Raw genomic sequence first — 8,447 nt, 5'->3', positions numbered from 1 at the left:
CTGAGGTGAGAGCATCGCTTGAGCCCAGGAGATCAAAGTTGCAGTGAACCATGATTGTGCCACTGCACTCCAGCCTGGGTGGCATAATAAGACCCTGTCTCAAAAGAAAAATAAGGAGTGAAGGCACAAAATTAAAGATATTTTTGAAATTGATAAAATTCCTTAAAGGAGTTTACTGAGAGCTAAGCCAAGCCAATTAAGTGAGAGTGCTACATCCTGAGGAAAATTTTCAACCATTGCTATGTAATTAAACCAAATTATATGTGATCCCCAACCTTTCCCACATATATTCAGCTGTTGCTTTTCTTTGTAACATTCAGGAGTTCATTTTAGAGGGTGTTAGATTCCAAGCCAGATGTTCTTCCCTCTCTGATTGGCTAGGATTTCATGGCAAAATATTCTCAATCTTGGCATAAATTCCATCAATCAAGAGGTGAAGCACTGCAGTCAAAAAAGAGCACTCCAAGGTTGTCATATTTTCTAGAAAAATAAATAAACTTTGATCTTCCTGTGGCTCAGAAAATCCACTATGGCCAGGCACCATTGGCATGGCAATACCTGTCTTTGAAACAGCATATTGAACCCATTCAGCTGAGGGCTGGTGAGGGTATCATGCCTGGTCATGAAAGCACAGGTATGTCACATGCCATTGGGTAATATTCTTGTTGCATATAAATACCAAAAGATCACCTTAGGATTTAAAAGTGATAGCAGCAGGAGGGAAACAGAAGTGGATCCCCAGTGAAACCCAACCTTCAAACTAAAGACAATTAAAGCCTGAAAACCAAGCCACCAGTTCTGGGTAAAGCCCCTGACTGGAATGAGAACTTCCTTGATGCCTTTTAGCCAATCAAATGGTGCTTTTTCCAGGATCACCCAGGGACCAAATACACTCCCCTATTCTGAGCCCATAAAAACCCTGGACTCAGCCACACAATGGCACTACCTGCCTTGGGTAGAGGCTACCCACATCGGGTCCACTCTCAGCTGACAGCTATTCTGTTGTTCAATAAAACTCTTCTCTGCCTTGCTCACTCTTCAGTCATCGATGTAACCTCATTCTTCTTGGGCATAGGACAAGAACCTGGGACTGCTGAACAGTGGATGTGAAAGGAGCTGTAACTGTGTAGTACTCCCGTCCTCTGCCAGCACGGGGTGCGTGCCCCACATGATGGGAAGTGGCAGTAAGAATGGGCCTGCCCAGGAGCTGTGGGCTGAGGTGGGGCAGTGGGACTGAAGGAGCTGGGACCCTGTTCGCTGAAGTGTGTGGATGGTGGGAAAGAATGAACTGCGACATGAACAAGCTGCAACCCTTCTGGGTTCCAGACCTTGGGACTCCCTGAGCCAGAGCTGTGACATGCGTAATACCCCCTTTGCATTTCTGCGGTTGCTGGCATCTCTGAGATTTTCAGATGCCACTGTGTTCCCCTTGTCCAGATGCTGGTGCCCAGGTCAGAAGCTGCTTGTGGTGGGCCTGGTCCAGCCGCAGTCTCACATAGAGTTGGCACCTGTTCTGGGACCTGTAGCTGCCCGCCATGCTATGGCCACCAGTGCACCTGGCTTGCCCTTGGTGAGTGTGAGATCTGGGTTGGTAGCGGGAGCCAAGAGCAACCTGCCAGGCTGAGTGGGCAGAGCAAGTCCAGTGGTGAGCCTGGAGCCAAATGAAACTCTGACAGGAGCACTGCCAACCATGGACATTTCTGGCTGGCAAAGTGGCACCCCAAAGAATCCTTTGTCAATTCAGTTCTTTAGTTTCAATATCAGAATCCAATGACAGTTAATGGATCAAGACAGAAAAATAAAGGGGGAAAAAAAATTTGAGATCAAGCAGAAATAATCCATTGTTTACAGAGATACAAAAATTACTGACTTAAGATATTTCCCCAGCGACACCCATTAGCAAAAAGATGTGGAGCAATGTCTACAGAATTTACAACAAAAAGATTATGAACTGAGAATGTCTGCAAAGGCATCCTTAGGTATGAAAATGCCCAGAGAGCCTACGTGTGCAGCTTTCTTGGAAAAATTACTTAAAGGATTACTCCAGCCAAGATGAATTACATTAAAAAAAATTCAACAACAGTTCAACTTTATAAAGAAGCTCTTGAACTTAACTTAGTTTGAATTCCAAGTGTAGAAATGGATCACGAGGTCAGGAGATCGAGACCATCCTGGCTAATATGGTGAAACCCTGTCTCTACTAAAAATACAAAAAATAAGCCAGGCGTGGTGGCGGGTGCCTGTAGTTCCAGCTACTCGCGAGGCTGAGGCTGGAGAATGGCCTGAACCTGGGAGGCAGAGCTTGCAGTGAGCTGAGATCATGCCACTGCACTCCAGCCTGGATGACAGAGGGAGACTCCATCTCAAAAGTAAAAATAAAAATAAAAATAAAAATAAATAAAATTGCATAGGTGGTGTCATGAGTATTGAATAGTCTGGGGACAAACCTCTCAAATGTTTCTCTTCTGCTTCTGCGTTTCCCACAACAATTCCAGAAAATGTGTTTCTTGAGTGCCATCCTTCACCCCAGAGTTCAGGGGGACTCCTTCACTATATTGGATGATCTTTTAAAACATTACTTGATGAGGCTGTGTTCCAGTTCTTGCTAACAGTAGCTAAATGCAGTTATGACACTGAACTAGGAAAAGCAACAAAACCAGAAGTTTCTTTTCTCCCAACTCTGTCTCCTCACCCCTCAACACACATAACAGAGTTTCCCAGAAAAATAGTGGAAGCCATTCTTATTGCCAAATAATCTGGAGACATTTTCTATTTCCTTAGAATTCATTTTTAATGACCTGAATAATTTACTTTTTCTAAGTAGAAAAGATAAATAAATATATTATCTGCCACTAGCCTCTCTGTATAGCATCTTCTACCAAAGTTTTACACTATTTCTCTGCTCATTATGCCAAAAAATTATTACCTATTGTGTACTTCTAAATATATGATATGCAAAGAAAAAAGCTCATATTTAAAATTATGAAAATATTAATAATGGGTTATCTCTGGGTGGGACCCTCGATTATTTTCATCTTCTTTATTTTCCAAATGTTCAATAATGTCATTATATTACTTTTATAATCAGAAAAAGATATTTTAAAATCAATTTATGCAATTTTATGTTTTATGTCATATGATTACAATTATTTCAGAATAAATGGCAAAATGTCTGGACCTAAATACACACATACACACACACACACACATACACAAGATTAATAGTGATTATCTCAGGGTGATAAATTATGGTTAGTCACTTCCTCGTGTGTAGTAAAAATATGTTCTATAATCATAACAAGTTATCTGATTATAGAAAATGTTATGATAAAACTCAAGGGTACAGGAGAGCTTGGGGGAGCATATATTCACCCATACCATAAAATATTTATTGTGTTGTATTTCTGTTTCACTTTTAGAATTTCATGAACTATAAGACACCCTACAGAATGAGCCACCTGGTGCCCAATCAGATATAATAAAACAGGCAGAAGCAGAAAGGTAACATATTAGGACTGTTTTGTCACGCTGCATGTGTCACAAGAGAGCAAGGACTGTTTTAATTACTAGTCATTTAAATTTCTGATAGATAGTATCACAAAATCTAATCTTGTTAATTTACTTTGGCAGCTTGACACTGGGCTCATTTACAATCCTTTGAGGGAATTGCAAATTTCCCGTGCTTGGATTTAGGGTGAAGCGGCATTATTCATACAAGCCGACGTGGTGGAATTCATGGCTAAACATTAGTCAGAATATATTTTTAACCCATCAGGAACCTAAGTCATGAGTTGTAATGTTTGAAAGAAATACTGCAGTAAAAAAAAAAAACAAAACAGTTTTAAATGTATAAAAATTCAAACATGATTCAACACCTAAACTTACAACTTAAAAGAATAAGGTTCTTTAAGACAGGGCTTAAAGCTTAAGTTCTGTTGCTCAGACTGGATGGCATGATGCAGTCACAACTCACTGCAGCCTCAAACTCCTGGGCTCCAGTGATCCTTCCACCTCAGCCTCCTGAGCAGCTAGGACTACACTTGCATGCACCAAGCCTGGCTGATTTATTTTTACGTTTTTATTTTTGGAGAAATGCAGGTCTTGCTTTATGTTGCCCAGACCGGTCTCAAACTCCTGATCTCAAGCGATTCTTCCATTTTGGCTTCCCAAAGTACTAGGATTTCCGACATGAGCCACCATGTCTGGCTATTTACAACTTCTTAATCTAAAATTTTGTCATTGGAATATTTTTACATAGTTATAGTTATGAATGCTAAATTATACTGACCCCTCCCAGAAAATTATCTTGACTACTATTTTGTGAGCAGTGTAGTTTCTTTAAAAACTAAGCTCTTGGCTGGGTGTGGTGCCTCACGCCTGTAATCCCAGCACTTTGGGAGGCCGAGGTGGGTGGATCATTTGAGTTCAGGAGTTCAAGACCAGCCTAGCCAACATGGTGAAACCCTGCCTATCTCTACTGAAAACACAAAAATTAGCTGGATGTGGTATCAGGTGCCTGTAATCCCAGCTACTCAGGAGGCTGAGGCAGGAGAATCGTTTGAACTCGGGAGGTGGCGGTTGCAGAGAGCCAAGATCGCACCACGGTACTCCAGTCTAGGTGATAGAGGAAGACTGTCTCAAACAAACAATCAACCAAAAAACTAAGCTCTTGGCCAGTTGTGGCTCATGCCTATAATCCCAGCACTTTGTGAGACTGAGGTGAGAGAATTGCTTGAGGCCAGGAGTTCAAGACTAGTCTGGACAACAGTGACCCCATACACACACACACACACACGCACACACACATGCACGCACACATGCACACACACACACACGCACCGCTCCCCCCCCACACACACGCATGCACACACACACACAAAGCCTGTCACAATAATGCAAGCTTGTAGTCCTAGCTACTTAGGGGATTGATATGCAAGGATCATTTGAGACCAAGAGTTCGAGGCTCCAGTGAACTGTAATTGTGCCACTGCACTCCAGCCTGGGTGAGACAGCGAGACTGCATCTCTTAAAGTAAATACTAAAAATAAAAATCTAAGCTAATCCAGTCTTAGAATGTAAACTTCACCAACACTGGACGTTTCCTTTTCTTCATTTCACCTCCATCTAGGCCTGCAGTTTGGCACCAGGAGCATTTGGCATTTGAACAAACTCCATGTCTCAGGCATGGGGCAAATGGAGTACCCAGGTCAAGTTAAAGAGCAAAAAAAGAAAAAAAATAGTGTGAAAAGAGTAAAAAGTTTTAAAAGTGTATTTGTGGATATTTTGAGAACCAACAGCAAAGACTTTTCAGTCATGCAAGAGATTTTAAACTTCCAGCTTGTGTTTTTACAAACTTCACACAGGTCAAATGTCAAAAAGGCCTTGAGTGAATATTTATCAAGCATGAATATTCATCTCCAGGGGAGAAAGGATTCGAAGCAAGGGAATTTAAATATTTTCTTTTTCAAAATGCAAATATATCTTTTTCATGGCTGTTGCATCCGTGGGTGGTCTTTTGCATATTAGTACTAGTCTCTTTTCTTGAAAGCCAGTAAAGCACAGTTTCATAGAATGATAAAATAGGTAGTAAAGATGATCATATTTCAAATATTTGGATCATAAGGAAATCAACCTATTAAACATAAGACCAGTGGATAAATAAACCTTATACCTAAATAAATGTTGGAGCAAGGTATTTGCTCTCTGATGGGAGTGTTTTCAACTTTATCACCACTGTCTCTGATTTCTAGGCACATCTTGATGTGGTTAACTGTCCGCAGATGCTCTTTGTTATTCAAAATCGACAACCTGAAAAAGCTACCAGCACACAGGAAAAAATATGAATTGGTTCATTACATCTGTTCATTTCCTCTTCTGAATCTCTGCTCTCAGAGGACTCTCAGCTAACCTAGGAAGGCAAGGCAGAAGAAAGTGCTGACCTTTATCTTCTTAATAAGTAACTGTAAAGCAAACACAGATACAAATAAATAATCAGGTTTATTATTGAGACATCAATATCATCACCTGATCAACTTGAACTATGCAAAGTTTAAGTTCAATCTGCCAGCTTTGAAATTCGTTGTAGGTTTAAGCCTGTCTTTTATTTTATTTTATTTTACTCTGGGTTTGGGGTTTTTGACGTGACAAGTTATCTAATGACCATCTCATTTCTTTGATGCGGTGAAAGCTTTGGCTCAGCTCCTGAGACTTCCAGTGTCCTTGTCACAAGGAATCTTTTCAGCTTGCTCTCACTGAGCATCAGTTTCAGCTGGAGAGTGCAACACTGTGGAATACAAAAGAGTCAATTAGTTGACATTTGTAAGGACACTCGATTCTTCAGAAACCAAGACCCGTGAAATGATTTCCCCGATATCTCAAGGCAGCAGTGAATGGAGGGATGAATGCTGCCTCTATAATAAGAACGACAACTCTATTTCCGCTCTGATGTGGATCTGGGATAAAAACAAAAACAAAACCAAACAAGTACTGTGAGAAGATTTCAAAAAGCCCCTACACAAATGCAAAGGGATCGGTAAGAAAATTAAGAGCCTCTATTGACTTTAAACCCTTTAATGGAGTAAACATTGTAATCCACACAGAAGTCCTTTAAGAGAATCTGATTCTCATCTGCATTCTACATATGAGGAGATCAAGGTTCTGTAGAGTTAGGTAATCTCTCCATGGTCACACAGGTAATAAACAAGCATTAGGAGCCTGGATTTAAACCCAGATCTAGCCCTAGATCCTGTTCTCTGGACCACTGCAGTCCTTTACTTTGTTTTTTGAGACAGGGTCTCACTTGGTCACCCAGGCTGGAGTCCAGTGACACGATCTCAGCTCACTGCAACCTCTGCCTCCCAGGTTCAAGTGATCCTCCTGCCTCAGCCTCCCAAGTAGCTGCGATTACAGGTGTGCACCACCACGTCTAGCTAATTTTTTGTATTTTTTGTAGAGACCGGGTTTCACCATCTTGGCCAGGCTGGTCTCGAACTCCTGGGCTTGAGGGATCTGCCAGTCTAGGCCTCCCAAAGTGCTGGAATTACAGGCGTGAGCCACTATGCCCAGCCTGCAGTGCACTACCTTTCGATGGCCATATACAAACCCATTTTTTAAAACTGTAAGTCATATACTCTCTTGTCAATACATGAAAAGCTAGAATATTTGGTTGCCAGAGTCACAGGGAAGGCCTACGTTTGTAAATTCAAATGTATGTCAGCAACATAGCACTAAATTTTGTTCAGAGATGTGTTTCTTTTCTTTCTTTTCTTTTTTTTGAAAAAGAAGGCAAATATGTTATCAGCAGACATGAAGAAGCTGCAAACATTTTCAGTAGATTCTGTTAACCTCTAACATTAGATAATATTAAGCTCTTCATTGTCTGGCATTTACTCTGGCCTCGGTTCACTCACTCAAAGTCCCAGATCCTTAGTGCCTGAGGATTGTGGAATGACTTTGAGAAAATGCGTGTGAAGGGCTTATATGGGACCTGCATATAATAATTGCAGTTGTAATAAATGTTATAATTTTTGTTAACAATGCTTCTCTCTAGAGGATTTGTTAGTTTTCTCTGCCCAAACTGTCTCCCTGCTTACTTGTGGCAACTACGCTTCCACTTTTATCCTCTATGGGATTCTTTCCAGCTCCGTGGGTTTGGAGGGACTCTCAGAGTCACAGTGCCCACCCAAGTTCGCTACTGGGGTGGGCTTATGACTCATGCTAGTTCAGGTAAAGACTTACTGGGATTCCTAGATTGGGAGTGAAGCAAAGCTCTTCTTTTACTTTGAATTGAAGGCTCTGAGAATATAACCCCAGAACTGTCTAGAGTTACATCTATGTGACAAACCTGTAAAGAAGTCAGGGAGGATTTGAAGCCAATTCATAGACAGCTATAACATAAGGAAAATATACCTAAGCCCAGATGGACCTTTATCCTAATAGGTATAATAACTGATAATGTTGCCTTTATGTTAGATTTTCAGAAACTTGTAATTGAAAAACTCCTGATTAAATATATTATTTCTTCTTTCATCCACTCATTCACTTATTCTTTCATGCATCTATTCAAGAGATGTTTATTATATATCTATCATGCACTGGGCTTAAATAGAAAATTATATACCCTGTTTTATCTTATATTTATAAGAAATTAAGAAGCTAGAGAGGTTTTAGAAGAAATTTACAATTCTGGGTCGGTTTACACTTTTATTTTAGGGGTTATTTAGGTTTTAGGGATGGTTTAAGGCTTTCTGAGAAGACCCTGAGCATCATCTCTATACTGATAGGAGAACAGCAAGGGATATAGCTATCCTATACCTCATCTTAAAAAAAAAAATCACAATCCAAAAGTAATTTGCATTTTTTTTTGAATACAGAAAAACACAAACAAGAAAATAAAAATTTTCTATAGACTAACCACCCAGAAGTAACCTCTGTTACTATATTGACAT

At 40.4% G+C, this 8,447-nt stretch overlaps 1 long non-coding RNA gene across 1 annotated transcript; it reads left to right on the top strand.

The window, feature by feature from the left end:
• Positions 1-1,434: 1,434 nt before the first annotated feature.
• LOC105465602 (uncharacterized) lies at positions 1,435-6,589 on the top strand. Its single transcript, XR_977635.2, has 3 exons — positions 1,435-1,570; positions 3,420-3,501; positions 5,751-6,589. It is a non-coding gene; the product is annotated as an uncharacterized lncRNA (long non-coding RNA).
• The last annotated feature ends 1,858 nt before the right edge of the window (positions 6,590-8,447 follow it).

This window comes from Macaca nemestrina, chromosome 5 (genome assembly GCF_043159975.1).
Source record: "Macaca nemestrina isolate mMacNem1 chromosome 5, mMacNem.hap1, whole genome shotgun sequence".
Lineage (NCBI taxonomy): Eukaryota > Metazoa > Chordata > Mammalia > Primates > Cercopithecidae > Macaca > Macaca nemestrina.
This window is presented reverse-complemented; position numbering and strand designations above follow the sequence as displayed.